At 45.1% G+C, this 23,460-nt stretch overlaps 1 pseudogene; it reads left to right on the forward strand.

Annotated features, from left to right (window-relative positions):
• Positions 1 to 23,460, forward strand: part of LOC115107469 (laminin subunit alpha-2-like) — a 151,068-nt pseudogene that overhangs the window by 97,922 nt on the left and 29,686 nt on the right.

The following is a 23,460-nucleotide window of genomic DNA, read 5'->3' on the forward strand; positions in this document are numbered from 1 at the left end:
TCTGTCAATCACCATATTCTTATCGGCAGACTCAATAGCCTCGGTTTTTCGGATGACTGCCTTGCCTGGTTCACCAATTACTTTGCAGACAGAGTTCAGTGTGTCAAATCGGAGGGCATGCTGTCCGGTCCTCTGGCAGTCTCTATGGGGGTGCCACAGGGTTCAATTCTCGGGCCGACTCTTTTCTCTGTATATATCAATGATGTTGCTCTTGCTGTGGGCGATTCCCTGATCCACCTCTACGCAGACGACACCATTCTATATACTTTCGGCCCGTCATTGGACACTGTGCTATCTAACCTCCAAACGAGCTTCAATGCCATACAGCACTCCTTCCGTGGCCTCCAACTGCTCTTAAACGCGAGTAAAACCAAATGCATGCTTTTCAACCGATCGCTGCCTGCACCCGCATGCCCGACTAGCATCACCACCCTGGATGGCTCCGACCTTGAATATGTGGACATCTATAAGTACCTAGGTGTCTGGCTAGACTGCAAACTCTCCTTCCAGACTCACATCAAACATCTCCAATCGAAAATCAAATCAAGAGTCGGCTTTCTATTCCGCAACAAAGCCTCCTTCACTCACGCCGCCAAGCTTACCCTAGTAAAACTGACTATCCTACCGATCCTCGACTTCGGCGATGTCATCTACAAAATGGCTTCCAACACTCTACTCAGCAAACTGGATGCAGTCTATCACAGTGCCATCCGTTTTGTCACCAAAGCACCTTATACCACCCACCACTGCGACTTGTATGCTCTAGTCAGCTGGCCCTCGCTACATATTCGTCGCCAGACCCACTGGCTCCAGGTCATCTACAAGTCCATGCTAGGTAAAGCTCCGCCTTATCTCAGTTCACTGGTCACGATGGCAACACCCATCCTTATCACGCGCTCCAGCAGGTGTATCTCACTGATCATCCCTAAAGCCAACACCTCATTTGGCCGCCTTTCGTTCCAGTACTCTGCTGCCTGTGACTGGAACGAACTGCAAAAATCGCTGAAGTTGGAGACTTTTATCTCCCTCACCAACTTCAAACATCAGCTATCCGAGCAGCTAACCGATCGCTGCAGCTGTACATAGTCTATTGGTAAATAGCCCACCCATTTTCACCTACCTCATTCCCATACTGTTTTTATACTGTTTTTTATTTATTTACTTTTCTGCTCTTTTGCACACCAATATCTCTACCTGTACATGACCATCTGATCATTTATCACTCCAGTGTTAATCTGCAAAATTGTATTATTCGCCTACCTCCTCATGCCTTTTGCACACATTGTATATAGACTGCCCATTTTTTTTCTACTGTGTTATTGACTTGTTAATTGTTTACTCCATATGTAACTCTGTGTTGTCTGTTCACACTGCTATGCTTTATCCTGGCCAGGTCGCAGTTGCAAATGAGAACTTGTTCTCAACTAGCCTACCTGGTTAAATAAAGGTGAAATAAAAAATAAAAAAATAAAAAAATCACTGCCAGCTTAATCATTTCATGTTAACATGGATCACCCTCTGCCTTCAACACTGACCTGTTCAATCCATGTAATGAACTAGGGGCAATAACATAATAGCATATTTTAAGCATAGAGAAGAGAATGCAGAATGTCCATGGAAAATCTTTGGATTGTTGCCATTGGCTCACATGGCTGTCTCTCTCTCCCTTTCTCTTCCTTTCTCTCTCTCCCCTAAACCCAGGATCTCTGAGAATTCTATGGAGGTGGCAGAGGAGGGAAGGCCATCCATGGAAAGTGAGTGGGCTCACCAGATAGAGAAGTGTGACTGCCCCCTGGGCTACTCCAAACTGTCCTGCGAGGGAGGCTAGCTAGCCACACCACCTGCTGTGTGTCTGTGTCTCCCATTAGACCATCAGCCCTGGTGACAGGGTCATCCATCAGATAGGGCTGTTTGTGTGTCTCCCATCAGACCATCAGCCCTGGTGACAGGGTCATCCATCAGATAGGGCTGTGTGTGTGTGTCTCCCATCAGACCATCAGCCATGGCGACAGGGTCATCCATCAGAGAGGGCTGTGTATGTGCGTCTCCCATCATATCATCAGCCATGGCGACAGAGTCATCCATCAGAGAGGTCTATGTGTGTGCCTCCCATCAGACCATCAGCCATGGCGACAGGGTCATCCATCAGAGAGGGCTATGTGTGCGTCTCCCATCATATCATCAGCCATGGCGACAGGGTCATCCATCAGAGAGGTCTATGTGTGTGCCTCCCATCAGACCATCAGCCATGGCGACAGGGTCATCCATCAGAGAGGGCTATGTGTGCGTCTCCCATCATATCATCAGCCATGGCGACAGGGTCATCCATCAGAGAGGGCTGTGTATGTGTGTCTCCCATCATATCATCACCCATGGCGACAGATCATCAGTCATGGCGACCAGAGAGGGCTGTGTGTGTGTGTGTGTGTGTGTGTGTGTGTGTGTGTGTGTGTGTGTGTGTGTGTGTGTGTGTGTGTGTGTGTGTGAGAGAGTCAGTCACGGTCCAATCAGATCCACAGCCGTGGAGTCAGGCTGAAACACCTGTTAGAAACAGTTCACATCCTTCTCATCAAAACTGCTAGCTCTCCCCCTCTTTCTCCCACCTCCGTCCAGACACCTCGTGCTCCCCCATTCTTTAGTGCGTCTCTACTCCACTCCTAATGAACTCTTGTTGTGTTACTACGACAACCTCCATCCAGACCTGAGTGTTACTGATGTGTCTCCTACTGGATCCCTCATAAATGTGGCTGTAAGAAAACCAGACAGATGGCAATAATTTGAAGCTGCCACATAGTTAATAAAGTATTTTTAAACAGGCGTTTAACGTGTTTGCGGGGAACAGATGGCGCCTCAAATTGACCCGATTAATTCTCAGTGAGTATGTCTCGTTGGAGCTCCATAGGAGCCCGGGACTCCCACGAGTTGGGGTTGGGGGGGGGGGGGGGTGTAACAGCCTAACCGGTAACCGTCTGTCTGTGTTTCGCCCATCGGCAGGAATGTGTGGCCGGGTTGTACCGTCTATCTGCCAGTAGCGGTGGCGCGGCCTCCAGAGCAGACATTGGGAGCTGTGTGCAATGCCAGTGCAACGGGCACAGTGAGGCCTGTGACCCGGAGACATCCATCTGCCAGGTAAGCGCTTTACAACGTCCCTGTGACCTGAGGAGGACGGTGCCGTTGGCAATAGTTGGCAGGCTGCCCTGTGACTGCACCCATAAGAGTAGAGGATCAGCACATTTGTTCAGAAGCCAGTTGATAGGCTACATAGTCCAGTGGCACCAGGAAGTAGAACATAGTGTGGTGCCTGGAATAGATTTGACTGGTAAATGCTAATAACAATGTAGCAATAGAGAGCAGTCCATGTCGTTTAATACAGAGTATAATGTGCCCTTCAGATATAAGGTCCTTTGGTCCTTTGGTCAAGATAAAACCAACCTTATTCTCTGCTTCCCAAATCATCCCCTAGAGCACGTAGAAGCCTGTCCTGCCTCATGTTATAGGCTGGAACTGAAACTCAATCCCAGCTTTCATTTGCATTTGTGCTAATAACAATATAATTTGCATTTTACGGAGCCGGCAAATTGAAAATGTTAAATGGGTTTGTACATCGTAATTTGGGTAATTGAGGTACACAGGAAGTTAATGAAACTCTTTTGAATACCCCGGCTCAGTAGGCCGCAACTTCTGCTGACTGATTAGTGTTCTGCTCTGAATTGGCAGTTTGCTTCAGGCTCTGGAAGGGCCCTCACTTCAAAACAACAGTTAAGACACATGCACCCTCCACCCCGACAACCACTGTGTTTAGTTGAGTTAGATTCTGAAGGTGTGTATTCATTTTAAGTGAATCATCCATCAGAGTGAATGGTTGTGAATGTGGAACTGATATTAGTGTGTCTTCTTTACAGAACTGCCAGCACAACACAGAGGGGGACAGGTGTGAGTGCTGTGCCCCAGGATACTATGGTGTATTGAGGGGCAGACCCGGCGACTGCAAGCCCTGTGCCTGCCCCCTCACCAAGAGGCACAGTTGAATGGCTCTACTAATGTAAAATAACATCAGTTCTCATATGGAGCTCTCTTTCTTTTAGTTTCAGCCCTTCGCATGTGACAGAGGGATTGAATGACTACCACTGTGCTGCCTGCCCTGAGGGCCATGTGGGAAAGTACTGTGAGAGGTAAGAACTCTCTACTGAACATACAAAACCCACAAGGCTCTTTGTGAATTGTATTTTAACTGAACTCACCTCATCAGTGACTTTGCTATCCCACATTGCTGACAGAACATCACTTACTGTTAGTTATCTACTCGAAACATGGTTTTTGCTCCTCTACATGTGCAACGGGTTACCACAGCGACCCCCGTGCCCCAGGCGGGAAGTGTGAGGAGTGTAAGTGTGACACGCATGGGGCATGGCCCCAACCGTGTGACCTCCGCTCAGGCCAGTGCCGCTGCCGCCCCGGGGCCACTGGACGCACCTGTAGTCAGTGCATGAAGAGGCATGTATGTGGGCCCTCTGGGATCATGTGTACGTACACTAATATAACTTACTAATGCACTGTTTTCAATACACACACACACACACACACAAAACTACTAGTACAGAAAATCAGCAAGGTTTCTGAGTAAAGCTCTCTTTGTTGTTTTTTATGTTCGTTCAATATTGTAGACTAATCCTATTTTAGATTTTAGACCCCTAAATCACCTTTGTTGTGAGTCTTAAGTGGAAGAAAATTGTTTGGGGACAGTTGTAAAACTGCCTAGCTACTTGAGGAATAACATAATTGCCCTTTCTTTGCTCTTGACATTTAGGTTTATTGAATTCAAACAACTTTGTAGTGATTTCATGGTTAATATTGAAGACGGTACGATAGGCTGTAATATGTATTTATAAGCCTACATATCGCACTTGACTGCTAGCTACCTAGCTACCTAGCTAGCTCTGTGTTTTTTTGTTGTTGTTTGCTTTTGTTTTTTTAGCTGTGTTTACATGTTATCTCCATACCCCACTTTCCTAGCTACCGAGCGTTGCACACCTATTTTAATTTTTTGATGTCTAGTGTTCACCTTCTCTTCTTTACGTCATAGTCAAGCCACCTTTTGGGAATTGGGTGCTCCTCTATAGGTTGTGTCTGTTAAACGTGTTTATTTCTCTCAAATGTTGTGCACAAATTTGTTAACATCCCTGTTAGTGAGCATTTTTCTCGATTGCCAAGATAATCCATCCACCTGACAGGTGTGGCATATCAAGAAGCAGATATCATTAAATAGGTGCACCTTGTGCGGGGGACAATAAAACGCCACTAAAATATGCAGTTTTGTCACACAACAAGTTTTGAGGGAGCATGCAATTGGCATGCTGCCTGCAGGAATGTCTACGAAAGCTGTTGCTAGAGAATGTAATGTTCATTTCTCTACCATAAGCCGCTTACAACGTCGTTTTAGAGAATTTGACAATACATCCAACCAGCCTCACAACCGCAAACCACATATATGGCGTTGTGTGGGCGAGCGGTTTGCTAATGTATATGTTGTAAACAGAGTGCAATTTGAATGCACAGAGATACCATGACAAGATCCTGAGGCCCATTGTGAGGTCAATTGTTTTTAAGGTATCTGTGACCAACAGATCCATATCTGTATTCCCAGTCATATGAAATCCATAGATTAGGGCCTAATTCATTCATTTAAGTTGACTGATTTCCTTATATGAACTGTAGCTCTGTAAAATCGTTTAAATTGTTGCATGTTGGGTATCATTGTTTTTTCATGTTTAGTTGTGTCGTGACTTGACTTTCGTTAATCTGATGACTGTTATTTATTTAACAATATTTATGTATCAATTAACTCATTAGGATTTGGGGCACCACGGAAGAAGTTGTTTAACGAGTTACCATTTCCCAAATTAAACTCGAAAAAATATATAAGTTATATATCGATAACAGTCACTTATGAATTATTACCTCATATCAGTCTCATTCTTAACAGCGAATACTCATTGGACCCGCAAGAACCACAGCTTGTCTTTTGATTCAGCACTACACAAAATGCGTTCAATTATTTATTTACTAGCGATCTAAATAATAACACAGAATACACATACACACTTATATGAGACAAAGGTCCCTAGTGTACTGACAAGATATGACGGCTTATTACACAGCGATGGAGAAGGGGGTGGTGAGAATAGAGAGATAGAGAAAAAGGGACATTTATCGTGGATACATTCTATGACTGTCCTCACATTAATCATATACCTTGTACACGAACTGCCACCTGTTTGGAATAAGAAAATAATGAATGTATTTACGCGTTGAATGACGTTCGTTTGTCATTTATCTCGGTCGGAACCAAGCCCTCTTGGAAAGTTGTTTCGGTGAGCCTTTCCTGTGGGCCACTTGTACAGTACATGCTCTGATTGTCCACCAGAGGTCACAATGTCCTTCTTAGTTGTCCAGTGTCCAATGGGCTGTTTCCTAAGAACAGCCGTACCAGTGATTGTCAGAGAGGGGAGTTTTCTTCTCCTCTTCCTTGGGTAGATAGTCAAAGTTCCAAACCACTTTACACATGCATTTGCAGACTGGCGGTGTCCTGGTCTGGTAAGTTCATTTTCTTCACCTCGTGTTGAGAGTTTCAGAGTTTCTAACCATTTCAACATGTGGACCACATTCTCACGTCTTTCTGGTCTAATATGTTAATTCTTAGCCAGTCCTTTTAAGCACTCTGGCCAAAGGGGACCGCTCCGTCCGTCTGACACGCTCTTCTGACCTTACTTGGGGCGTGGCTACTTAATGTGCAAAGGATATGATTAGAAGTTATGACTCATGACTTATGACTTATGACTCCTAAAATCACATTCCTATCTTAAAAACTACTTATGGCTGCAATCCCGTTAACGGGATCGATATGACAATAGCCAGTGAAAGCGCCAAATTCAAAACAACAGAAATCTCATAATTACAATTCCTCAAACATACATGTATCTTATACCGTTTTAAAGGTAATCTTGTTTTTAATCCCACCACAGTGTCCGATTTCAAATAGGCTTTACAGCGAAAGCACCACAAATGATTATGTTAGGTCACCACCAAGCCACAGAAAAACACAGTCATTTTTCCAGCCAAAGAGAGGAGTCACAAAAAGCACAAAAAGAGATACAATTCATCACTAACCTTTGATGATCTTCATCAGATGACACTCATAGGACTTAATGTTACACAATACATGTATGTTTTGTTTGATAAAGTTCATATTTATATAAAAAAATCTGAGTTTACATTGGCGTGTTACGTTCACTAGTTCCAAAAACATCCAGTGATTTTGCATAGCCACATCGATTAAACAGAAATACTCATCATAAATTTAGATGATAATACAAGTTATACACATGGAATTATAGATATACCTCTCCTTAATGCAACCGCTGTGTCAGATTTCAAAAAAACTTTACTGAAAAAGCAAACCATGCAATAATCTGAGACTGCACTCAGAAAATAAATAAAATTATCCGCCATGTTGGAGTCAACAGAAACCAGAAATCACATGACAAACATTCCCTTACCTTTGATGATCTTCATCAGAATGCACTCCCAGGAATCCTAGTTCTTGATTTGTTCGATAATGTCCACTATTTATGTCCAAGTAGCTACTTTTGTTAGGGCTTTAGGTACACATATCCAAACGCTTGTGCAGGTTCAGCATAACTTCGGACAAAAACTTCAAAAAGTTATATTACAGGTCGAAGAAACATTTCAAACTAAGTATAGAATCAATCTTTAGGATGTTGTTATCATAAATCTTCAATAAAGTTCCAACCGGAGAATTTCTTTGTGTCTAGAGAAGCCATGGAACGCATGTCGATATCATGTGAAATGCGTGTGACCAGGAAATGGCTCTCTGCCAGTAACCTGACTCATTCAACTCTTATTCAGCCCCACACCACAGTAGAAGCCTCATTCAAGTTTCTAAAGACGGTTGACATCTAGTGGAAGCCCTATAAAGTGCAACTTCATCCATATCCCACTGTGACTTCAATAGGGCCTGGGTTGAAAATCGACCAACCTCAGATTTCTCACTTCCTGTTTGGATTTCTTCTCAGGTTTTTGCCTGCCACATGCATTCTGTTATACTCAAAGACATCATTCAAACAGTTTTAGAAATTTCAGAGAGTTTTCTATCCAATACTAATAATAATATGCATATATTAGCAATTGGGACTGAGGAGCAGGCCGTTTACTCTGGGCATCCCTGGGCACCTTTCATCCAAGCTACTCAATACTGCCCCTGCAGCCATAAGAAGTTATTAACAGAAACATCTTCATAATATTTCATATCATATGCACAAGGTATTGGATGGAAACGTGACATTTAAAGGGGGTATCCATTCCAACTTACAGTATTTGTTCCATAGAGTTTTTAATAACATCACAAAATGAAAAGAAATATGACATTTGTTTACTACATCTCCCCACTGACCATTTTCAACATTCTTTGTGATAGAACTATTGTTTCATTATCAACTTTTTGAACGTTAAAGTTTTTGGGCGGCAAAAGTATTCTGGAGACGAAGACATTCCGTTGGTTGATACTAAGGAGCAAGAGTTCTCTGCTGCATAGAATTTATGACCAGTGTGTGAAAATGTCAAAAACCCCACAGTTCCCTCCTCCCCCCCTTTGCGGATGGGAGAGGGTCTGGTGAGTGTCAGCCATTTCCAAGCTGATCTGACCCATTGTGATCCTCACGTGCAGTCATAACAGTTGTTTTGGTGGTTTCCTCCAAAGGTTTCCTTTGAGGCAAAGCCAAAGGGATCATGCCCAGGGGGCCAGTGTTCTGGCCTGGAAGCACGCTTTCCACTGTGCTCACTTTTGGTACTGCAATGTAGCTGAAGCCGAGGCCGAAGGACAATCCAATAGATGGCCCCACAGAGAAATACAATTTTAAAATTCCTAAAAAGACACTTTCGTTGTCACCTTTGTGACAAAAATATACATTGAATTATTCCAGTAATTGTGTTCAAGGCCGTTTTTTTCCATCACTCACAGCCGAAGATATGAACATGTATTATTCATCCAATGTCTGTCATGCTTCTGGATGACATGATGATGTCATCGCTGCTCGCACTTGCTACAGTGCTCACTGAGCGCTAGTGCGCAGGCATTATCGGCCCTGTAAAGCAGATGGCAGCGACCACGAAACTAAGTATGTGAACGTGAGTAGATTACATTAAAAAACAACGGGCATCCATCTTGGAAGCAGTCTCCAGTTCTTTTATACCTCAATGATCATGCCTCATCTTTTGGAGGTGAATGCAGATTGTATGGTGCTCCACAACAACACTCTTGGACTATAACTAAAGTCGATAATCGACATTGCTGCTCAGAAACTCCTTCCGTTTTTCCAAATGTAATGGCAGGCCTCCCGAGTGTCACAACCGGCCGTGATCGGGAGACCCTAGGACAGCGCACAATTGGCCCAGCGTCGTCCGGGTTAGGGGAGGGTTTGGCTGTTGGGGCTTTACTTAGCTCATCGCTCTCTTGTGGCGGGCAGGCGCCTGCAGGCTGACCTCGATCGTTAGTTGAACGCTGTTTGTGCGGCTGGCTTCCAGGTCAAGGGGGTGGGTGTTAAGAAGCACAGTTTGATGGGTCATGTTTCGGAGGATGCATGACTCGACCTTCGCCTACCCTTCGGGCAGTTGCAGCGATGAGTCAAGATTGAAATTGGTGAGAAAAATAAATAAATCATTTTTAATGGCAACATTTTACTGAACAATATATTACCGTAATTTGTCGTGAAGAGTTCATCGTCAAATGGCGGGAAATTAGCTAGCTAGGTAGGCCTCATTCCCTTCCTTGATTGGTGCAAGGCAAGCCACAAAAAGTGTGCTGCTTGTTAGGGCGGCGGCGCAATAGTGGGTGAAAGTAGTCTTCTTCTTCTAGTGGATGTTTAAGTGTATTGATGCCTCTCAAAGGTACTGTATGAGTGCAAGACTCACTCAGATGAACAAAAATATATATTGGAAGAAACCAAAAAAACTAAAAACCCACCCTAAACTACATAATCAGCACCCAGCCCTATCCCACTATCCATAATACAGATAGATCCAGTGGGATTAATCCTTCCTCGGGCCTGGGAGACCGGCACTTCTACTGGCAACATTTCCTGTAGGTTCACAGATATGTCTCGAACTTCCATAAAAATGTCAGCTGCTTTCACAACAATTCCAATTTTCTGTGGCCTGTGTTCTACTTGCACAGCACAATTCACAACCATCGTGATGAAGCCAGGAATCTTCATTTGTCAAAGCACAATTTGTAATGGGAACATTCACTGTTGCCGTTGGTCCTTCTGTAACAGTGGCGGGGAGAGCATTCCCTCCCGGTCCTCCACAACCCTTTTCACTGCACTGCATACCTAATGTAACACCCTGTCCTATTCTGACTTTAGTTACCTGTATCTGTTTCCCTTTTACCGGCACTCTGAAGACCTGGCTTCATGATTACCTTTGGAGTTACTACACTGACTGGGTTTGTCCTCCAGGCATGTCTCCACGTAATGAAAACCCTCACATCTGGCACATCTAGGCTGCTCCTTCCTACAAACTGATGCTTCATGACCAAATATCTGGCAGTGAAATCCTTGCAGCACAGTAGGCATGAATACTTTAACTGTGTAGCTAACATATGATAACATTTCCCAAGAAGGGAGAAACTCCAAATCAAACCCTCATACGGTCAGACAACTCCATGATTTACTTTTTTTTAACCTTCAACCGTACTTCAATCAACAAAGAATCATCGTGGACAGGTCTTCCCACTCTTCAGACACTGAAGCCGCTCCTTAATTTAATACTTCATCCTCATTCTCTGACCCTGATCTCTCTTTTGAAGAACATATCAAGACCATTTCAAGGACAGCTTTTTTTCATCTACGTAACATAGCAAAAATCAGAAACTTTCTGTCCAAAAATGATGTAGAAAAATTAATCCATGCTTTTGTCACTTCTAGGTTAGACTACTGCAATGCTCTACTTTCCGGATACCCGGATAAAGCACTAAATAAACTTCAGTTAGTGCTAAATACGGCTGCTAGAATCCTGACTAGAACCCAAAAAATGGATCATATTACTCCAGTGCTAGCCTCCCTACACTGGCTTCCTGTCAAAGCAAGGGCTGATTTCAAGGTTTTACTGCTAACCTACAAAGCATTACATGGGCTTGCTCCTACCTATCTCTCTGATTTGGTCCTGCCGTACATCCCTACACGTACGCTACGGTCACAAGACGCAGGCCTCCTAATTGTCCCTAGAATATCTAAACAAAAAGCTGGAGGCAGGGCTTTCTCCTATAGAGCTCCATTTTTATGGAACGGTCTGCCTACCCATGTCAGAGACGCAAACTCGGTCTCAACCTTTAAGTCTTTACTGAAGACTCATCTCTTCAGTGGGTCATATGATTGAGTGTAGTCTGGCCCAGGAGTGGGAAGGTGAACGGAAAGGCTCTGGAGCAATGAACCGCCCTTGCTGTCTCTGCCTGGCCGGTTCCGCTCTTTCCACTGGGATTCTCTGCCTCTAACCCTATTACAGGGGCTGAGTCACTGGCTTACTGGGGCTCTCTCATACCGTCCCTGGGAGGGGTGCGTCACCTGAGTGGGTTGAGTCACTGATGTGATCATCCTGTCTGGGTTGGCGCCCCCCCCCCCCCCCCCCTTGGGTTGTGCCGTGGCGGAGATCTTTGTGGGCTATACTCAGGATGGTAAGTTGGTGGTTGAAGATATCCCTCTAGTGGTGTGGAGGCTGTGCTTTGGCAAAGTGGGTGGGGTTATATCCTTCCTGTTTGGCCCTGTCCGGGGGTGTCCTCGGATGGGGCCACAGTGTCTCCTGACCCCTCCTGTCTCAGCCTCCAGTATTTATGCTGCAGTAGTTTATATGTCGGGGGCTAGGGTCAGTTTGTTATATCTGGAGTACTTCTCCTGTCCTATTCGGTGTCCTGTGTGAATTTAAGTGTGCTCTCTCTAATTCTCTCTTTCTCTCTTTCTTTCTCTCTCTCGGAGGACCTGAGCCCTAGGACCATGCCTCAGGACTACCTGACATGATGACTCCTTGCTGTCTCCAGTCCACCTGGCCGTGCTGCTGCTCCAGTTTCAACTGTTCTGCCTTATTATTATTGGACCATGCTGGTCATTTATGAACATTTGAACATCTTGGCCATGTTCTGTTATAATCTCCACCCGGCACAGCCAGAAGAGGACTGGCCACCCCACATAGCCTGGTTCCTCTCTAGGTTTCTTCCTAGGTTTTGGCCTTTCTAGGGAGTTTTTCCTAGCCACCGTGCTTCTACACCTGCATTGCTTGCTGTTTGGGGTTTTAGGCTGGGTTTCTGTACAGCACTTTGAGATATCAGCTGATGTACAAAGGGCTATATAAATACATTTGATTTGATTATCTTCAACTCCCTCCATGGTCACTATTAACAAGGGGAAAAAGTACTCAGAATCAGTCGTTTTTTTATATTTGCGAGGACCAAGTTTATATTTGGAAGACCTAGGTTTATATTCGAGAGATGCAGGTGTAACGGCGTTCGTCTGTCTAAGGAGAGGACCGAAATGCAGCGTGGTGGTTACTCATGTCTTTAATGAAACAATCGCGATACATGAAATAACTAATGAATACAAAACAACAAACGGAACGTGAAACTTATTACAGCCTATCTGGTGAACACTACACAGAGACAGGAACAATCACCCACGAAATACACAGTGAACCCAGGCTACCTAAATACGGTTCCCACTCCGAGACAACGAGAATCACCTGACTCTGATTGAGAGCCGCCTCAGGCAGCCAAGCCTATACAACACCCCTACTCAGCCGCGATCCCAAATACTACAAACCCCAATACGAACCACAACATATAAACCCATGTCACACCCTGGCCTGACCAAACATATAACGAAAACACAATACAATGACCAAGGCGTGACAGAACCCCCCTAAGGTGCGGACTCCCGGACGCACCTCAAAACCATAGGGAGGGTCCGGGTGGGCTTCTGTCCATGGTGGCGGCTCCGGCTCGGGACGTGGACCCCACTTCATAAATGTCCTAGTTCCTCCCCTTCGCGTCCTGGGATAATCCACCCTCGCCGCCGACCATGGCCTAATAGTCCTCACCCAGATCCCCACTGGACTGAGGGGCAGCTCGTGACTGAGGGGCAGCTCGGGACTGAGGGGCAGCTCGGGACAGAGGGGCAGCTCGGGACTGAGGGGCAGCTCGGGACTGAGGGGCAGCTCGGGACTGAGGGGCAGCTCGGGACTGAGGCAGCTCGGGACTGAGGGGCAGCTCGGGACTGAGGGGCAGCTCGGGACTGAGGGGCAGCCCGGAACTGAGGGGCAGCCCGGAACTGAGAGGAAGCCCAGTACTGAGATGAAGCTCAGGTAGGTAGTAGGCTCCGGTAGATCCTGACTGGCTGGCGGATCTGGAAGATTCAGGTTGACTAGCAGATCTGGAAGATTCTGGTTGACTAGCAGATCTGGAAGATTCTGGTTGACTGGCAGATCTGGAAGAGACTGGTTGACTGGCTGATCTGGAAGAATCTGGTTGACTGGCAGATCTAGAAGATCATGGCTGACTGGCGGATCTAGCTGCTCTATGCAGACTGACAGCTCTGGCTGCTTCATACAGACTGACAGCTCTGGCTGCTTCATACAGACTGACAGCTCTGACTGCTCCATGTAGGCTGACAGCACCCTGCAGACTGGCAGCTCCTTGCAGACTGACAGCTCCTTGCAGACTGACAGCTCCTTGAAGACTGGCAGCTCTTTGCAGACTGGCAGCTCTGGCTGCTTCATGCAGACTGACAGCACTGACTGCTCCATGCAGGCTGACAGCACCCTGCAGACTGGCAGCTCCTTGCAGACTGACAGCTCTTTGCAGACTGACAGCTCTGGCTGCTTCATGCAGACTGACAGCACCTTGCAGACTGACAGCTCCCTGCAGACTGGCAGCTCAGGCTGCTCTGAACAGGCAGGAGGCTCCGGCAGCGCTGTAGAGGAGGAAGGCTCTAGAAGCGCTAAACAGGCGGGAGACTCCGACAGCGCAGGAGAGCAGGAAAGCGCTGGCTGCGCTGAACAGGCGGGAGGCTCCAGCAGCGCTGTAGAGGAGGAAGGCTCTGGCTGCGCTAAACAGGCGGGAGACTCCAACAGCGCAGGAGAGGAGACAGGCTCTGGCTGCGCTGAACAGGCGGGAGACTCCGACAGCGCAGGAGGGAAGGAAGGCTCTGGCTGTGCTGAACAGGCGAGGCGCACAGAAGGCCTGGTGCGTGGTGCTGGAACTGGTGCTACAGGATCGAGGACACGCACAGGAAGCCTGGTGCGGGGAGCTGCTACCGGAGGACTGGTGTGTGGAGGTGGATCTGGATAGACCGGACCGTGCAGGCGCACTGGAGCTCTTGAGCACCGAGCCTGCCCAACCTTACCTGGCTCGATGCGCTCCATAGCATAACACGGTGTCTGCCCGGTCTCTCTAGCCCACCGGTAAGCACAGGGAGTTTGCGCAGGTCTCCTACCTGGCATAGCCATACTCCCTGTAAGTCCCCCAATAATTGTTTTGGGTTGCTTTTCGGGCTTCCTTGCTAACCGTGTTCCCTCGTATCGTCAGCTCCTATCTCCTGCTACCTCTGCTTCCTCCTTGGGGCGGCGATATTCACCAGGCTGAGCCCAGGGTCCTCTTCCGTCTAATATCATCTCCCAAGACCAGAAGTCCTTATATCGCTGCTCCTCACGATTAACAGGGAGAGTAGGCTCAGGTCTGACTCCTGACTCTGCTACTCTCTCCCTGAGCCCTCCTCCAATAAATAATTGGGGGTGACTTTCGTTTTTCGCTCTGCGCCGCCGTGTCTGTTTCTCCAACTCCATTTGCCTATAGCCCTCTTCGCACTGCTCTAGCGAATCCCAGGCGGGCTCCGGCACTCTCTCTGGGTCGACCGCTCACCTGTCTATTTCATCCCACGTCGTGGTGGTTACTCATGTCTTTAATGAAACAATCGCGATACATGAAATAACTAATGAATACAAGACAACAAACGGAACGTGAAACTTATTACAGCCTATCTGGTGAACACTACACAGAGACAGGAACAATCACCCACGAAATACACAGTGAACCCAGGCTACCTAAATACGGTTCCCAATCCGAGACAACGAGAATCACCTGACTCTGATTGAGAACCGCCTCAGGCAGCCAAGCCTATACAACACCCCTACTCAGCCGCGATCCCAAATACTACAAACCCCAATACGAACCACAACATATAAACCCATGTCACACCCTGGCCTGACCAAACATATAACGAAAACACAATACAATGACCAAGGCGTGACAGCAGGTTTGAGCTTTCTTGGCGCCATTCTTCCTTCACTTTAGGATTCTCAACCTGGGGTGTATTCATTAGTCGGATTCCGTAGCAAAACATTTCGTCTGATGCAAAAATAACCCGTATACCGTTTACTCTAGGAAGCAAACGGAACAAAATACGGAGGGACCTATTCGTCCAATAGAAACTCTAGTTTTTGTTACGAAATGTTTTCTTTTTGGAGTAATCCGACTAATGAATACGACCCTGGAAAAGACATGCAGGATGTGTGCCCTCTTTCTGTGTGGATTGTCAGGCCTTCCTCTGTAACAGTGGGTCTATAAAAAACATGTTCATTTATTCAGGAGAAACTGGAAGGACATGACAAGTCTACACATGGTTTGTTTTGTGTGTGTGTGTGCTGTGCCCGCAAGTGTGTGTTTTGCTTTTGCTTGTGGCATGTTGAACACTCATAATGGGCTGCCAAAAGCCGTTTCACACTCTATGTTAAATTTCACGCTTGAGATCCCTTCACCCGGTGCCGCTCCTGTTTAATCTCAAACCAGCAAAAAAACTCCAGGATTCTCCAAAGCCTAAAGAGTAGAGGACCAAGGACGGCTATCTTGAAGTGTTTTCAAAGAGCGATTGTGCCTTTTGAGGGAGCACTGGTGTGTGTGGGGGAATGGTATGAAACTAAACTTAACAGGGTGAAGGAGGAAGAAGCTGGGGCTCAACCCGTTCCACCATGTCCCTCACATTGAAAAGCACTTCTCTCAGGCTGTGCCCCCTCCTCGGGTGGCAACACAGTCGCCCTTGTAAATACAGTAATGCCCCCTGGTAGAGATGTTGCCAGGCAACAAGCTACCATTAGCACCCCCATGCCCTTGGGGTTGACCCCTTGACCCCCAGTAGGGTGGTGTGTGTGTGTGTGTGTGTGTGTGTGTGTGTGTGTGTGTGTGTGTGTGTGTGTGTGTGTGTGTGTGTGTGTGTGTGTGTGTGTGTGTGTGTGTGTGTTATAGCATGTGATGACGACTGTTCGGGGCCCTTCATTAGTAATATGCAAAGATTGCATCATATTATCACCAGTATCAACCTTACCACTGCCATACAAGGTCCTCTACCAGTTTAAGAACAGAGTAACTCAAGGTGAATAGAAGGCACCCAAACACTTCCCTTTGTGTTCTCTCCAAAGAGAGTACTACATTATTTCTGTATAAAACAATTAAATGATTATTTGATTTTAAAGATAAAGATTCTAAGCTGATATATAAAAAAATAACTTGGATTTTGCTAAGATGAACAGAATCCGTCTTGATTAAGTTACCCACCTGGACAAGGTGCTGTGTTAATATCTCTCAGCTGTTAGTGTCTCTGTGGGAGACGTAGAGCCCGTCACACACCGCGGCTTCAAACACTCCTCAAATCCACTCCAGACGACACCATAGCTCCACTCCGTTTAGCCACCTCTCCCTCTCATGCAAGAACAAAGACACAATCACCAGAATCTGTAGCAGTGATATATTACACACACAGCAGCCTTTAAACTTGTTGATAACAAGCGGTTTTGATAACAAGGGGGAATTTTCCCCAAATCTTCGGAAAGCAGAGGAGATGGAACTGGAGATATAAGACACAACAAAGATGCAGATTACTACTAAAGGGCATCCTGAGGGGGGCCAATGAAGATATCACTTGATTGCTCCCCTCTTGTGGAAAGCCAGATCATTGGCTCAGGCTGGGATTTTAGAGTCCACAGAGCTAGATGCCCTTATGCAGACTCTGCTGCTCTGCTGTTTGTAAGTCTGTGAGGAGATATATGGCAGGGGGCCTACTGGCATAACACTGATGAATTGGGCTGGGGTGCAAAGTTAAATAAAGGGAATCGAGGGTCTGCTCACACACACCTCGCCTGCCAGAACTGTGGTGATTTAATGGTAAAGACCTTTCGGCACAGTACCCCACTCTGACTCTCTCCCCTCTGCGTGTGTATGTGTGTGTGTCTCCCCCACAGCACATGCTCTCGCCACATAATTCGCTGGAGAGGCGCCTGCAGCTGGCCGGCAGTAACCTAGGCAGCCTGGTGACAACCTACTGGTTAAATAGCCCTTGCACAGCCTGGAGGTGTGTTTCGGGTTATTGGCCTGTTAAAAAACAAATGATAGTCCCAATAAGCGCAAACTTGATGGGATGGCGTATCGCTGCAGAATGCTATGGTACCCATGCTGGTTAAATGTGCCTTGAATTTTAAATAAATCACTGACAGTGTCACCAGCAAAGCACCCCCACACCATCACACCTCCTCCTCCATGCTCCACGGTGGGATCCACACATGGAGAGATCATTCGTTCACCTACTCTGTATCTCACAAAGACACGGTGGTTGAAACCAAAAATCTCAAATTTGGACTCATTAGACCAAAGAACAGATTTCCACCGGTCTAATGTCCATTAGTTGTGTTTCTTGGCCCAAGCAGGTCTCTTCTTATTGGTGTCCTTTAGTAGTGGTTTCTTTACAGCAATTCGACCATGAAGGCCTGATTCACGCAGTCTCCTCTGAACAGTTGATTTTGAGATGTGTCTTTTACTTGAACTCTATGAAGCATTTATTTATTTTGGCAGCAATCTGAGGTGCAGTTAACTCTAATGCACTTCTCCTCTGCAGCAGAGGTAACTCTGGGTCTTCCTTTCCTGTGGCAGTCCTCATGAGAGCCAGTATCATCATGGCGCTTGAGGGTTTTGCGACTGCACTTGAAGAAACTTTCAAAGTTCTTGAAATGTTCCGTTTTGACTGACCTTCATGTCTTAAAGTAATAATGGACTGTCGTTTCTCTTTGCTTTCTTTGAGCTGTTCTTGCCATAATATGGACTTGTTTTGTTTTTTACCAAATATAACTATCTTCTGTATACCACCCCTACCTTGTCACAACACAACTGATTGGCTCAAACACATCAAGAAGGAAAGAAATTCCACAAATTAACTTTTAACAAGGCATACTTGTTAATGAAATGCATTCCAGGTATCTACTTCATGAAGCTGGTTGAGAGAATGCCAAAAGTGTGCAAAGCTGTCATCAAGGCAAAGGGTGGCTACTTTGAAGAATTTCAAATATAAAATATATTTTGATTTGTTTAACAATTTTTTAGTTACTACGTGATTCCATATGTGTTATTTCATAGTTTTGAAGCCTTCACTATTATTCTACAACGTAGAATACATTGTAGAATGTTCAATAATTGGGGCGGCAGGGTAGCCTAGTGGTTAGAGTGTTGGACTAGTAACTGGAAGGTTGCAAGTTCAAACCCCTGAGCTGACAAGTTACAAATCTGTCGTTCTACCCCTGAACAAGCAGTTAACCCATCATTGAAAATAAGAATTTGTTCTTAACTGACTTGCCTAGTTAAATAACAAACATGTAGAAAATAGTAATAATACAGAAAAACCCTAGAATGAGTAGGTGTGTCCAAACTTTTGACTGGTACGGTAGAATGTTCTGTTGCAGAAAGATCTTTGGGTAGAGCTCTGTTACCAAAACAACTCACTGTCTAAAAGACATCTTTACTTCTCATTTCTCTGACAAGAAAACACATTCTGACATTGACATTTAATCAAGACCACTCTGTTAGGTTGTTTGGTTTAGTCCTAGTCTGTTACGTAAGCACAGCTAATCCATTTTGTGATTCACTCATTCTATAGTCCTGACCTTGTTGATTGTTCCTCGCTGCAGAACCAAGATGTATCTTTTCTTTTGAAGCCTTGGTTATTGTAAGAAATCCATATATGTTCATTGACATTGGTTCTTTGTGTATGTACTAGGTTGTCTCTTTTGATTCGAACACACAGAACAGTACTTAACTATTGACCTTGATTTAGCATTTATGGATGGTCTAAATCAACTCTGACTGCTGGTTCTGAAATAGATTGTTTGGACCAGTCACACGCTGTCCCTTAGACCATTGGGGGCCACAGGATTCCGGATTGGAAACGTGCAGTTAACACACTAGGCACAATTTCAAATAAAATAAAATCAAGTTGTAATAGTCACATGCGCCGAATACAAAAGGTGTAGACCTTACAGTGAAATGCTTACTTACGAGCCCCTAATCAACAATGCAGTTTAAAAGAAATATGGATAAGAAATAAAAATAAACAAGTAATTAAAGAGCTGCAGTAAAATAACAATAGCGAGACTATATACAGGGGGGTACAGGTACAGAGTCCATGTGCAGAGCAGTTGAGTTGAGGTTATATGTACATGTAGGTAGAATTATTAAAGTGAATATGCATAGATGATAAGAACAGAAAATAGCAACGGTATGAACACAATTTAACTTCTATTCCATGTTGGTTCAACGTAATTTCATTGAACTGACAATATAACAAAAGTTGATTCAACTAGCGTGTACCCAGTGGGAATTGTGCATCTTGAATAAACACTCTGAACACTGGCCCATCCTGGATTGGTTTGTCCATCCAACTGATTGAATGTGTGTGTGTTCTCTCCCAGGTGACCAAAGCCATTTTGCAACAACTTTGGAGGTATGCTTGGGGTCATTGTCCATTTGGAAGATCCATTTGCGACCAAACTTTAACTTCGTGACTGATGTCTTCAGATGTTGCTTCAATATATACACATCATTTTTCTTTCTCATGATGCTATCTATTTTGTGAAGTGTACCAGTCCCTCCTGCAGCAAAGCACCCCCACAACATGATGCTGCCACCCCGTGCTTCGGCTTGCAAGCGTCCTCACTTTTCCTCCAAACATAACGATGGTCGTTATGGCCAAACAGCTCTAATTTTGTTTCGTCAGACCAGAGGACATTCCTCCAAAAAGTACGATATTTTACCCATTTGCAGTTGCAAACTGTAGTCTAGTTTATCTATGGTGGTTTTGGAGCAGTGGCTTCTTCCTTGCTGAGCGGCCTTTCAGGTTATATCGATATAGGACTTGTTTTACTGTGAATATAGATACTTTTGTACCTGTTTCCTCCAGAATCTTCACAAGGTCCTTTACTGTTGTTCTGGAATTGATTTGTACTTTTCACACCAAAGTATCTTCATCTCTAGGAGACAGAACCCGTCTCCTTCCTGAGTGGTATGACGGCTGCGTGGTCACATGGTGTTTATAGTTGCGTACAATTGTTTGTACAGATGAACATGGTACCTTCAGGAATTTGGAAATTGCTCCCAAGGATGAACCAGACTTGTGGAGGTCTACAATTTTTTTTCTGAGGTCTTGGCTGATATCTTTTGATTTTCCCATGACGTTAAGCAAAGAGGGACTGAGTTTGAAGGTAGGCCTTGAAATACATCCACAGGTACACCTCAAATTGACTCCAATGATGTCAATTAGCCTATCAGAAGCATCTAAAGCCATGGCATCCTTTTCTGGAATTTTCCAAGCTGTTTCAAGGCACAGTCAACTTAGTGTATGTAAACTTCTGACCCACTGGAATTGTGATACAGTGAATTATAAGTGAAATAATCTGTCTGTAAACAATTGTTGGAAAAATGACTTGTGTCATGTACAAAGTAGATGTCCTAACCGACTTACCAAATCTATAGTTTGTTAACCGGAAATGTGTGGAGTGGTTGAAAAACGAGTTTTAATGACTCCAACCTAAGTGTATGTAAACCAACTTCAACTATGCATGCTACAGCAGGTGGGACTCGCACTGCCAGAAGCATACGGCACAGACACCCGCATGAGCAGATACACAGACACACATGCACACACATTCAAAGGAATGTACAGAAAAACCACATGCACACACAAACACACACACTGTCAAAGGAACGCAAACACACACACACAAACTTTCACTGAACCTCAAACACAGTCTCTAACCCATTAGAGGATTGGACTGGTTCAAATGGGCTATTTACATGTCTACTGATTGTAGGCAATGACTGACTTCAGTGATGCCATCCTCATTTACATAAAAATTGTATTTTCTGAAATATTTCCAAAAAAGAACACACTCAAAGTGGGATGCACAGAGCATGTCTCCCTTGACTTCCTCGCAGAGATTCATGATCACATAGAGTTTCTTGTAAAAGCATTAAGGGGGAGATTGGACTGTTTTTTCATGCTGATGTATTCGTAAAGGAGACAATCTGATTATGCAATCCACCAAACATTTAAGTGTTTAATTGCCTTTGAAACATGCTATGTGATTATTCCGTGCCGGAGTACTTTAATAGGTATATATTTTGTCTTTGTAATCACATTAAGTGTTTAGGTTTGAACTGTTCAGGAATGTAGGGAATGCATCCAATTAAACCTCATTTTCAATTTGATGATTTATATTCAAATTAGAACCCAATTGGAGCAACTTCTCTCTCCGTTTCTTTTGAACTGATTGGGTTTAGATTTCAAAGACCACATTCATTTGATTACAGTACATTGGTCTGCCAAACAGAATTTGAATGTCTTTGAATCAACTTATAAGAAGCCTCCATCGCCATTGAATGGAAAGTAAAAAGTGCTTTTGTTGTGATCCACTTTGTTCTGCCTTGCTTTGAGCAACTCATCTCATCTGGGCGCTCGCTAGCTGCTTCTGTAGCTCATCCCTCTGTGCTCTACGAGCACACACACAAAGGCTTGGCTGTACGCAAATAACACACATACGAAGATGAGCTCTTTGCTGATGATGGCGTCTAGTGTAGTGTAGTAATACACACTTCCTGTACTAACTAACTGGCCCTTGGGTGGTTTAGAGGCCAGTGTGGATTTGGCATGTTTTTTTTTATGTTAGCAGCATAGCAAACAGACAGACGGCCCTCTCAGATCCCCTCTCTCTCTCTCTCTCCCTCTCTCTCTCTCTCTCTCTCTCTCTCTCTCTCTCCTCTCCCCTCTCCCCTCTCCCTCTCTCTCTCGCTCCCCCCTCTCTCTCTCTCTCTCTCTCTCTTTCCTCTCTCTCTCCCTCTCTCTCGCAATTTCCTCTCTCCTCTCTCTCTCGCTCTCTCTCTCTCTTTCCTCTCTCTCTCCACCTCTCTCTCTCTCTGTCTCTAATGGTCATCATGGCAGCAGCAGGATAAAAACCTGGGTTTTGATGAGAGGAGACATGTATCAAACACTGTTTGATTTATAACACATTCTGTTCTCAGCCTTTCAGCTAGAGGTGACAGTGTAGGACAGAGTGTCAGGAGATAGAAAATTGTGCCTTAAAGCAGTGTGTGTGCGTGTTCCTGCGTTCGTGTAAAACTTACAATGTCCTCTATCCTCCAGCTCTGAAAGTCAGGGCTAAAGAGCTGAATGAGACTCTGGGAAGGAATGGAGCTCCAGAGAAGAGCCTGAATGAGATGCACCAGGAGATTGAGACCATGGGAGCCGAGCTCCCCAAACACCAGCTGGGAGGCAAGAACCACATCTCAGAGGAGGAGCTGAGGTAAGGCCTGACTGGTCAACCCCGGATACCAACCTCTAGTCAACATCAGATCACAGACTATAATGTCAGTCTATTATGGTTCACACAGGGATGGGACTAGTGTATCCAAGCATAGCAGCACACCACAGGAGGTTGGTGGCACCTTAATTGGGGAGGACGGGCTCGTGGTAATGGCTGGAGAGGAATTAGTGTAATGGTATCAAACATGGTTTATATGTGTTTGATGCCATTCCATTTGCTCCGTTCCAGACATTATTATGAGCCGTCCTCACCTCAGCAGCCTCCACTGCAGGATACAGGTCACACCACATATGCAGCACACAGGTCACACCACTCACCTCATATTTTTAGGAAGGTATCCCCTGCTTTGCCTGGGCCACTGTAATCACAGCTAAATTAATGCCGTCATATAGTAAACAAAGAGGTGATCTATTTAAAAACATATTTGTGTACTGTAGTAATTTTTTATTTGCATATTTATTGATTCACTGTTTTTTAAAATATTATACAAATAATTTTGCGGCCAAGCAAATCTCAACTGAATGAAGGAAGTTTACTTTTCTTATGTGAAACCTTAATGAGCTAATTAAAAGTTGCCTGAGGTGTGTGTGTGAGGAATATTATTAATTCTAATCAAACCAGTTTACTCATGTTTCCTTCTGGCTGAGGCCTGGATGAGTCATGCAAAAAGAAAGAGGGACATCTAGTGGCTGGTCTGATCCACAAATGGAG

Source organism: Oncorhynchus nerka, linkage group LG24, assembly GCF_034236695.1.
Source record: "Oncorhynchus nerka isolate Pitt River linkage group LG24, Oner_Uvic_2.0, whole genome shotgun sequence".
In the NCBI taxonomy this organism is placed as follows: Eukaryota; Metazoa; Chordata; class Actinopteri; order Salmoniformes; family Salmonidae; genus Oncorhynchus; species Oncorhynchus nerka.